Source organism: Thermobia domestica, chromosome 16 (genome assembly GCF_964235325.1).
Source record: "Thermobia domestica chromosome 16, izTheDome1.hap1.1, whole genome shotgun sequence".
In the NCBI taxonomy this organism is placed as follows: domain Eukaryota; kingdom Metazoa; phylum Arthropoda; class Insecta; order Zygentoma; family Lepismatidae; genus Thermobia; species Thermobia domestica.
Genome location: NC_137469.1, coordinates 79887649 through 79899977, shown reverse-complemented (window position 1 = coordinate 79899977; position 12329 = coordinate 79887649). Strand labels below are relative to the sequence as shown.

At 33.8% G+C, this 12329-nt stretch overlaps 1 protein-coding gene and 1 long non-coding RNA gene across 2 annotated transcripts in view; one reads left to right on the top strand and one right to left on the bottom strand.

Annotated features, from left to right (window-relative positions):
• Positions 1 to 12329, bottom strand: part of LOC145673192 (uncharacterized) — a 473383-nt gene that overhangs the window by 341052 nt on the left and 120002 nt on the right. The window lies entirely within an intron of this gene.
• The window catches only part of LOC145673191 (uncharacterized), a 65025-nt gene continuing 54740 nt past the window's right edge, over positions 2045 to 12329 (top strand). Inside the window, exon 1 of the long non-coding RNA XR_014128730.1 lies at positions 2045 to 2176. This is a non-coding gene — a long non-coding RNA (uncharacterized LOC145673191). The remainder of the gene's footprint in view (positions 2177 to 12329) is intronic.

The following is a 12329-nucleotide window of genomic DNA, read 5'->3' as shown; positions in this document are numbered from 1 at the left end:
ACTGTTGTTTGATCAACGCCTAATGCTGCTGCAAGTTGTTCCTGCGTTTGACACGAATCCTGCTCGAGCAATGCTGTCAATTCTTCGTCTTGAAATTTTTTTGGCTGTCCAGCTCGCTCTTGGTCTGCCAAGCCGAAATCACCACTTCTAAACCGTGCAAACCACTTCTGACACGTTCGCTCAGCTAGAGCATGGTCACCATACACTTCCACCAAAATACGATGACTTTCAGTTGCACTTTTCTGCATGTTAAAGTAATGCCGCAGGAGACCCCGCAAAAACACTTTATCAGGCACAAATTGCGCCATGTTCACTTAACTACAAACTGGTGTTGTTGACGCTTTAATCCACTGCCCTATACTACGAACGATACGCGATGACAGGGGTTTGCAACACATGTGTGGATACACGGAACTGTGGGACGCTCCGTTCGTTGCGCCATCTCTTGTCCACCCGCACGAATTAATTCCTAGACCAAATATAATTCACAACTATCATAAACAAACCAGATTATATCAACATAGCGTGTAAAATGTCGAAAAGTAAAGACAGAAAGTTAAGTTCTATACAGAAGTATTAGCATGTATTCTATTGTTGAAGGTCCAGAGTGTAATATGCAGTAAGGTGAATATTTATACACAAGATTAGTATTCATAGTAAAATAATTTGTAAGCCACTTTACGTATTGCATTACATATCTGTGCAAAATACATACCTCAAAACTCACAATTCGAACAAAAGAAATACTGATCAAAGTTTCAACACAAAACTATTTTAAACTATGTGTTACTGTTTCGGATATCTACCATTTCTTTCATCAGACACTATATATACACTATAGAACATAAATGAAGCGCGTATATTATGAAACTGTGGAGACTGTGGCGCCGCCACTTAAGGAAGTTGGGTACTACGAACTACTAAAATCAAGAACGAATCAAATCATTCAGAGCGCGTGAGTCTGATAGAATTAGCCAATGATACACTTAGCTATTGCCTGCAGTATACGATGCAGTTAGTTATAACTCTAGCCGGTTGTGTCCCCAAGTCACTTTTGTTGCAATGTGGGAACGATTTTAATTTCCATTAGGAATATAGGGAGTGGTTCATCAGGGTAATTAGTAGTATCTATATCAAGGATCTTATAAAATAGAGGTTCTGCCCTTACAACAAAATCTTGAAGCCATACGTCACAGTTTCGCCACTCCTACTCTGCCCACTCCGACCAATAGGATCGCAATGTTTTGAGCCAACAATCAAGGCGGAAACGAAAGTAGCCAATCAGACGATGGCGGACGAGAGTAGCCAATCAGACGTGCCGATGCTCGGTTGTTTTTTGGCTTCATTTATTTTATACGATGAAGATACATATGGGCAGATCCTCTATTTTATAAGATCCTTGGTCTATATAGTGTCTGATGAAGTATATGGTAGATATTCGAAACTAACGCATTATAGTTTTAAAAATGTGTGTGTTGAAACTTTGGCCAGTATTTTTTTTTTTTTTTTTTTTTTTTGTTACAATATCCAATTCAAAGCCATGGATAGTGCTATCACAATTCAAAATCTTTCTTTTTAAATATTCTTTGAATGTGATGACAAAAGATTTTACAAAATAAGCACGCTTATTTTCTTGATTAAGAAATGATTGTAAAAGTACTGTAGTAGAATCAGAAGAACCCTTAAATAACGTAACAATTAGAGATCGTATTGTTCTCTGCACAAAGAGACCAAAGGCAAATGTTTGTCATTCTCTAAAAAGAAATCGCATAAAAAGCAGTGAATCATTACAATGTATTAATATCAAACGAACTGAAATGGCATCCTAGATTTTATGTGCGTCCTGTATAATTGAAATAGGATGACCCCTTATTGAGAGATTGACAGGAAAGGGAAGCATTATTATTGCCTAATCTGTTCCCTCATCCCTTCACACACATATACATACACACACACTGCTACAATAACACACAAAAACCTTGATCTCTTATCTTACTGGGACGACTCCACACAGATCACGACTAAGACGTAATATATGTTGAAACTCAGCCAGAAATGTCATAAAAGTTACATTGTGGTACAATGGAAATGACTGTTTTTTATTGCCAGAGCAGTAAAATGGTATTTATGATCCAACACACCACAGAATAGAGGACCTCTTCCTCAATAACATCAGGTAACAAACACATCACATACATTCCTTATATCTTATGAAGCTACCAACATTTTTCTAGCATAAAGTACGATTTCATAAAATGAATCACATTAAGATGTGCAGATATGTTTTGTTTCCTTCCGAAGGAGCTCGGTAATTATTGTGGTTTGAGTAAATATTCGGGTGAACTAAAATAAAGAAGCAATAACTAACTTATATCTCATTGACTTACTAACTACTGGATGATTAATTCGCTGCTTCCAGATGAAAAGTACAGTTAATAATATTTCATTATTATGCTCGTGCTCTGACAATTTAAAATGAAGTTTTAATTGCTGAGATAAGTAGATTAAATATTAACGCATGTGATTGTCTGTTTGGAAAAACAGTCACGTGAACACAATGAAATAAGTCGTTAAAATGAAACGTAATCATACTTGAAAGCTTGAGTAAGGTAAAGTTGAGAAGAAGCTATTAACCTTCAAATGTTGAATGGGAAGGGGAATCGGGTGGAAGGTAGAGGTTCGTAGTAATTAACAAATGTCTGTTAATCAGGTTGAGAAACCTTCGAGCTCTGTCATTAAATCCTGCTTTATGTCTTAATGTGCAACGTAAACATTTTGTAAAGAAATATTCTAAAAAATATGTGACAAGAAAGACGCTTTCAAAGAAATGGCCTACTAATTTTGATAATGTTGGCTGGACTTTAACATCTATAACGTTCAGCAATATTATCTCGCTTTTACATGTAATTCCCGGTTGTTCTAGTTCTGAATACCGGGTACATGTTATTGTCTCATTTTTGGATCAAAAGATGCAATATATCTCAATTAAAATTTTTCTTGTAGGCCTTATATCTGGAGAATTACATATAGTGTAGCCAAACTCTAACTATCAGTTAACTTGGTATGATGTCCTTATTACGTAGAAAATACGAAAATTCAATTTAAGGGTCGTTCCAAAAATTTGTAGCTCCTGACCCAAAAACTAATGGTCAAGATCGCAATCTTTTGATCCATTTTTTGGTTTTCCTAAAGTTCTTGATTTTATTTCTTTACAGCATAAAGATTTACATCCAGACTAGTTTTTATTATTGAACGACCATAGGATAGAAAAAAATATATATAGCGATCGAGAATTAAACCGAATTTGAAATTTCTCTACGCACTTACTCTTTCACGACCCTTATATGCTGAAAAAGTTATTCTAAAGTGTCTGCACATTTCTTCGTCTGTTAGTTTGTATCTATTTATGTATATACAACCTAGCTTATTAAAACTTAGCTTTTATAAGATTTCCCAGGGGGAAAGGAGATTTCCAATTTTTTTCCTATCTCCAAAAGTAAGGGTAGTGTACTGGAGGGTGAAATAAAAATGGCTATTTGCTTGAAAATCGTTCTAACGATTTAGTTTATATTTAATCTATCAATATTTTATTGACATTCTTATGCTATGATTTAAATCATTTTTACAGAAAAATCCAGAAAGGATTAATTCCTCTTATGAAGAGTTCTTTTCGGACGATTTTCTTAAACAAACAAGAATCAGATTATTTTGTTCCTGTTTCATAAATAAAGATTTCATTAATAAGCATAGATATGATATAACATTTGTATGATAGCATATCATACAAATGTTATATCATAAATGAAAAAATGAGGGTGTTAATTTTGTAAACTAATTTGTCAGTACTTTCAAAGAATATTTCAAAGAAGAAAGATTTCGAATTGTGAGTTTTAAAGTACGCATTTTGCATAGATATGTAACACGATTGCAAGTGTGTTACAGATTATTTTACTATGATTACTAACCTTGTGTACAAATATTCACCTTACTGCATATTACACTCTCTGCACATCCATCAATCCATGTCTCTCTGATCATCATCACTCTCCGCATAACATGTTAAAACTTTTGTGTAGAACTTAGCTTTCTCTTTACTTTTCAACACTTTACACGCTACGTTGATATAATCTGTTTGTTATGAATTATACCTTCCGGGACGTGAATACAAAATCCATTACACCAAATGGAATCTGGTAGAATTAAAAATTTTAAAAGTTTATTAAGAAAGAAGAGCAAAACTCAAAGTCAAATATTTTGGTATCATGCATCTAATTTTGTATCGTTTAGCCTAATCTTTATTCCGTCTAACTAATTAAATCTACAGTTAATTACGACAGATAAATGATAACCTTGTGTTCCCATTTTAGGCGAAACAAGGTTCTTTGTTTTACCTAATCCTCGTTTTGCCTAAAATGACAGACATTTAAAAAATCGTGAAAATAATGGAAATTAAAATAATCTTGATTTCCTCGAAGCTGAACTTTTCTTTGACTTTTTTTATTTTTACCAATTAGAATGTGATAAAATACAAGAAAGATCACCAATAAAGTGAAAGGGGACATTCCAAGAAGAACAGACTATTATCAAGGCATCATCTAAACTGATATACGTTTATTGAACAAATAAAATATGAGCAAGTAAAGAATAAGAGTGTTATGAGGGTGCTCAAATTAGGCATGCATGGTAAAGAAAGAGAGAGAGAGAATTGTGAAAGCAGTTAGAGGTCGATTTGGATCCTCTTAACTTAAAAGTCCGAAATATCTCAAGTTTCAAATCTTTACGATAATGCAGTACCAAAACTTACGGTCATAGCCATACGAATTAATGCAATACCTGTACAATATTATTTTCTGAAAGTCTTAGTTTGAATTTTTCTATAGCCTATTGCCAAGTAAATAATGTTAGTTATCATCAATTAAGTTTAATCAATAAAATATCTTTTATCGGCATGTGTAAAATAAATGTTATGATTCGTAATTGGATGTTATTATATTGTATTCGTTTAGAGACTGATCACACAACAAAGTGTACGAAATACAACACCTAGGAGGTTCTATTTTTATTTACAAAATATCCAAAGTTGTTATCACAAAGCCTTACAATTTTGTACAATACTCTACATTTGTCCTAGGTTCAGAGTAAAATAGAGTTTTACGAATTGTTATCCCTAAGGGAATGAAAGTACTTTGTTCTCCCCATTTACCAGATTTCCTAAACAGGCGGAGAAAATTGAAATTTTGTATAAATAGTCTATTTCAGTCGAAGTTTGGAAGTAAGACTGTTTCCAGAAATTCCATCTCTATGGGGGGAAGTGGATTTGAAGATATTTTTTGCCATTTGTCAGTTCTCCGGAACAATTACGCACAGAAAAAGTCTAATTTTGGGAGGCCAGATAAAATGCCTATATTTCTCTGAAATATTTATCATAAATTTAATTCTTCCCGTGCGAAGAACTACCATCCTGCTGGTGCTATTCTAAAATACCTTACTTTTTAACTATATTAATGTTTTATATAGGTTCATCACAATTTCTTCCATACCATTAAATTGCATTCAAATGATATTCATCAATATTATGAATTGAGTTTACTTACGTTTGTAAAATAATTAATATAAAGTTATACAAATACGCATTGCAGTAATAACAAAGCAATGGTTAACAATTGAACTATGGCACAATTGAACTATGAATTGAACTATGAATCTTCTTCTGCATTACCCTAAAGAGGTAATTGCAAGTTTTACGTAAACAAAAGAGTTTCTTGCTAAACACGAGGTTTCAGACAATAGAATTCAAAACGCAATTAAGGCCGTGTCTAATGTTTTCAGCTGAGATCATCAATCCCTATATAATAACATTGTGAACTTCTTTCGAAAGTATTATGAAAACAATTTGTCTTATGCAGTTCAAAGTTTCTCCAGATGTTAACCCACCCCAATACTACATGATAACTTTTTTACTTTTAATATAGCTCTTATAGTTCATTAATATTTTTTACAAGGAAATATGACAGTGCTGGAAAGCACATAAGCAGGGTTTCTTTTCGTGTTCGTGGAGGTGCAGATACCTGATCCCTTCACCCCATTGTTCCTCACTGATCTTCAAAAAATTGGTAGGGGAAGGAAACAAATTACAAAATGAAATAAGATTATTCATCTAAAAATGCGGAGAATGCATATCTTCGAAGTTATGTTAGTTGACAACCTGATCATATGGTCGGAAGAACAAAAGGTTGCGGGAGGCAAGACTGCTTGCTGTCAGAAATGAGGCAACCTTATTTACCTACATATGAACCACTGATTGGAAAAAGGGAATAAGTACAATTGTTTGCGATTTTAACCTGAGATAGCAGATGTGTTCCTTTAAGATAGTTACATCGTTGACTACAAAATAGAAATGTTTGAGCAACTCTATATGACCAATGTAGAAGACAAAATCTCTCGCTGATTAGAAAAAGGGAATAACTACGTTTCTTATTTCCTTCTTCCAGTCACTACAGGACACCACCACAACTGTGAGACGGCGCGTAAGTAGACAACCACCAGAGTCCTCTGCTGTCGTTACGATACTTCGCCTTCTTTTCGCATTGCACAATCTATAGAGAACTTTTTGCCCCAATCAGTTACAGATTTACATGTTTTCAGTGATAAAGTTGTGGTCAAAACTGCAATCATTCAATGACATGAATGCTTTTCAGCCTGACGGTGGCATAACGGTTCAGCACTATACAACAATATTTGCCTCTCAGAGGTCATAGTGTTTACCATGTGACCAAAATTTTGCTGTAATCAAACCAGAACTCAAACGACACAATCGCATTTACTTACCAGCACAGTATAACCACATGATTGCGAATGCAAGAAATACTGATACTCCATTTCAGGTTTACGAAGTTGTCAATGAAGAAATCTTAGATTTTAAACATTGGTGGTAACCGTTTTACAAGAAATCTTCAGGCAGCATTGTGGACAAAACAGTGAAATTCCAAGTAAGTAAACACAGACACTGTTTACAAAGCAGAATCTTCAGGTTATGTGCAAGGTCATAAGTTTATCAATGGACTCAGAACTGATATTTTACGATTACTCAAAAGTAATGTCTCAAACGTTCCACTGCCAACGTCAAAGGCATACGATTGGCAAGTCTCGATCAATTAGAAAAATATCAACGATTCTTCACAAATCATCAAATACATACCTGACCAATACAAACAGTTTTATAAAATGATTTGTTCATGGAAAACCACTGACCAAGAAACTGTAGAAGACGAAGATGCAGACGGATAGGACCCTATGTAAACCCATTCTACTGTGACAACGTATTTTGTTCAGTTGTCTATTGCATTACTTTTCTTGCTGTACGAATAACATGTGCTGTACAGAAAAACGAATGGTGACAATAAAAGTGTTAGAAGCCTAACATGCGTGATACTTCGATACATATATCCAATATTAACATACAACATTGCATTCAACATGTACATTTTCATAGCTCTCTATCATAAGCTGCACATTACATACCCTACACACAATTACAATTGCGTCCAACTTTAATTGATTGGAAAAAGGGAATATTCTTTTCTATTTTTAAGCTTTTCTAACCAATTGCAGTGCTGCAATACAATATTCTTCTTGTTGTCTTAGTGTTTGTTAGTTGTTTTGCTACAAGTAATCAATTATACACTTTTTGCAACAAATACAAACAACGCCTCAAGAGAGTTTTTAAGCGTTATTGATAACTTAGGTCTGATGCACTTATTCCCTTTTTCCAATCAGTGATTCATATCTTTTTACGATTCATATCTCGTACTTGTATTTTAGGGGCCGCGGTGGCTCAGCGCTAGAGCGTTCACCTCTGGTGCTTGGGGTCCTGGGTTCGATCCCAGCCCCCGCCAAGTGAACTTTGTGGTGGACAAACACCGTGTGCGTGGGTTTTCTCGGGGTTCTCCCGTTTCCTCCCACTTTCTTCATTCCACCATTTCATTCATTACTAATCATCACCGTCTCCTTTAGCCTAACCGGCATAACCGCGGGACGTAAAACTCAAAGATTTTTTCGTACTTGTATTTTGTAACAAACCTTCTTGTCAAACAGGGTGCATTTTCCCTATTTTCCTATTTCAACCAATTTTGATCCTAAATCTTAATTCTTGCGCGGTAAAAAAAAAAAAAAAAAAAAAAGGAGACACGCCAGAGGAAACGCAAAACTAACAGCATTATCATCAATATTTTCCTTTCCAAGATAATGTATGTACCTTTAAAAAATAAAACTTTAAAAGAAATATCTGGGAAGATGAAAGTGGTGAAATTGAGATATTTTTGGTGACGATTTTGGTGAAATTGAGATAACAGCATTTTTGAACTTGAAATAAAAGGCCTCATCATCGTGTGAGACGGTTATAACTACAACCCAACCAATCCAGAGATAACTAGTGGTATAACTGACACAAAGGTAGACTGTGGTATACAAAAGTAAACCTATTTTGTATTCTCCTGAGAAAATTATAATTTTCAGTTTTCCCCGTTTTGCAAAATAGTGACGATATATATATATATATATATATATATATATATATATATATATATATATATATATATATATATATATATATATATATAATGTGTGTGTTTGTGTTATATAGTATATTTTGACTCAGATTCCTGATCAACGTTACGTTACATCTTAGGAATTTACAATTACGTCACTTTTGAACAAAGAAATGTTTATCCTTGTTTCCCCTATGTAGTTCATAACACTTCATAATTTTAGGGAAAAATATCTGACGTGTAACCCTTCTATTCTCCTGATTCATTTAAAGAATCAATTACCGGTAGGTTGCAAACTGGAATTATTATTTTCGGCTGAGGAATCTCATCAAACTCTCAATCAAATTTGGCCGATACATGAACCTTGTCCCAATTTGGAATGATCACAAATCGCACACAATCAATAAAAATATATACACAGAAAGCTATATTAATCCATATATCCACATTCTATTTTGTAGTTGACCATCCATCACAACAGAGTTAATATTTGATCTGTTGATGATTTGCGGGTAAAATATCGCATCCAAAATCTCGCGGCCTACAATCTCTGGCGCCAAAATCTGACGAAAACCTGGATAACGTGCACCTTATGTAACTGAGATACAGTACTGAAAAATTTGCTCCATCACAATAATATTGTTCTATGTGAACAATGCAATGAACATAAGTATTTAGTAATATTATGAAGGATAATTTACATTTATGCAATAATAATTACAACAAGTATGTCTTGATTAGTGGCGTATTTAGGAGGCTATCGGGCTCGGGCAATTTCATTATTATTTTTTCGCATTATACGTACAACACAAATGCTTCTTACTGGTTCTCAAGCCCCCCCCCCTCCGAAACAAAATCCTAAATACCCCACTGGTTATGATAACGTTTGAATCGATGTTATAAGTAGAAATACTTTATGGGAAGTTCTAATCTGAATTATCACAGAAATAAAAACATGTAAGATAATACTAACTGTAGTTGTATTGTCGAACGAACTTCCAAAGGATTGACCTCTTGAATGAAAGTGTCAGAGATACTTGTTAATTCACATTTGAAACTAACACCCCTCAAGCGCTTTGGCAGTTTATACGGGAAAATATTTCACTATGGCGTAAGAAAAACAAAAACAGGATACTGGTCGATATTCGTGATGTATTTAAATTTTAGCAATTCGAAATTTCCTATAGACGCACCCCCGCGCAAGTCCGCCAGTTTACCCTATTCTAAACGTAGTGTTGTCCATGAGACCAGAAGTTTCTCGTCTTGATTATAATCTCGAAAACCACACGAGAAGTACTCCCATGCGCAAAAAATATTGCGCGTATACTGTAACTCACAATTTTTCGCAATTATTCCATTTTCCATATGTTTATTGGTAAAATTCAGTTATTAGTACGTGGAGATAATAGAAAGCAATCCATCTAAGGAGATATTTCCAAAAAATATAATAAAATAATAAAAATATAAGCAAAAAACAAAATTATGTTCGGTTTTGTGTATACTGGCAATAATGTTTTCGAGGGAATTTTTGGAGTAGCACAGCACGATTGCAGAGGGAATAACAAGATTAGTAGGAGAACAGCTGAATCAAGGAACTAGAAATTGGAGCAAAATATTGCATTTATTGGCTTAAATCTAGGGTGTAAATTGTCTGCCAAATATAAATTAGCTTCTGTAAGCAAGATGTTATACGGAAAATATAAACAAAGAAAAAACTGTTGTCTTAAGTTTGGAAGTGACATGCTCTATAGCCATGAGCATTTATTTCTTAAGAAAAAGATAGGCAACAAAAGAAAATCTGTGTGGGCAAGTGGGTAAAGTGACGGACTAGTAATTCTTATACTGTTTTGACACCAGATCGAATCCCATCCGGTCCTGTTCATTTTTTTTTCTTTACAAAACATTTTAGAAAGTGTATAATTTTTATGTTAATAAGAAACGAAATAATATAATAATGAAATAACTTTTTGTTTTTCTGATGACGTATTTATTCAGAATTAGCTTACTATTTATTACTAATAGCGATTGTCTTTAGTTTATGGTATGGTATGCTTAACCGTTCCCTCTCCGTTTTTACACAGCTTCAACTCACTGCGAGTGTCTGTGAGTCAGGAACAGGAAAAAACAAAACAAGAGCAACCTGCAGCTTTACACACAGCGTGAGGAACACAGTCACAGCGATAGCTCGTTGTCATGAAGAAAAAAACTGTTCTAGTGTTTCTGTGTGTGTGTTTCTTTTTAAAGTATTGACTCTCTCTCTCTCTCCTTTTGTTTCATATCCACAAGTGCAACAAATGCAAGTCTGTGTGAAAAAAAAAATCAAGAGTGCTTTCTTTAAACATAACTAAATTTTACAGCTCTCTTTGTGAGGAACGCGAATGCTTCCAAAAGATGCCATGAATATTAACTATAATCGTACCGAATTATACAGTAGTGTGAAAAACTGATAATAAAATGATGTAACATGCATAAGCTTTTTTTTTTTTTTTTTTAGAGTAACCACACATTAAACATAACAAATTAAATTTTTGGGATTACAAATTATCACATTACGTGTCGGTGTAGGCCTATTCGTTTTCACATTCGAGCGACGAAAAAAGAAAGTGTGGTGATAGTTATAAAAACCGAATACCAGATTTCAATAAATTCAAGTTACATGGCTCCTACATAGCGAAAAAAATGATTTTTCGATGTCTGTCCATCTATTTGTCTCTCGGTTCGTCACGCTTTTACACGCACTCAAATAGAGGCCATACTGTTCAACGTATCTGCACCGAATTCTAGACATAACGTTTTAGTAACATAATATCTTTCGAATTTTATGTCCTTCGACACCTAAAAGCAAGGGTAATTTACTGAAGTTCAATTTTCTCAAATAAAAAAAAGCTGTGACGATTTTATTTACTTTTGATAAATATATATTTTATTAACAAATCTCCACCACATATGAATAATTTTTCTGAAAACATATATATGGTGTAATTTACTGTATGGTATGCGTTCTTTTTGTACAATTTTCTCAACCACATTTCATAAATAAACGTATATTAATTACCTAACAATATGTCAACTCGTTGGAAGGAGTAGCTTAATCTTAGGGTGAGCTTTCCCCCGATGGTTTTCCCATTAACGCCTCAGGCAATTTTGTTCATATTTCGTAAAGAAATATTTCATTAATAAACTAACATAGAGCATAAATAGTTTATTCCGATAACATACAGAAGAAGTGGTTTTCTCAAGGGTTGATTTTTTTTTTTTTTGGACAATTGTCTAAGTTATTACTGAAATTTCTATTTTTACTGAAATTTGTTCTAATTTCAGTAAAAATATTTTCTGTAATAATCTTACAATATGGTATAACTCGCTTGTTCCGAAAAGAAAAATCCAAAAGAGATAGTTTACTTTGACAGTGAAATTTTTCCCGACGATTTGCTTAAAAATTACTCGATATACTGTCAAAATTACAGATAGAAGAGTTTACCTTTGGGGGTAAGCTTTTGCCGATGACCTTCCTAAAACAACTCAGGAGATGTTTGTTGTTCATATTTTATAAATACGTATTACATAAATAACCTAGCTATATGGTATAATTCCCTCATCCGGAAAATCTAGAAATGGTATATTACTTTTGACAGTAAGTTTTACCCTGCGATTTTCTCAAGAACGACTCAGGCGATTGTGTTCGTATTTCATAAATAAATGTTTTATGAAAACACTAACAATATAGCATAGCTCGTTTATACTGAAAAGATCCACAAGGGATAATTTATTCTTGGGGATGAC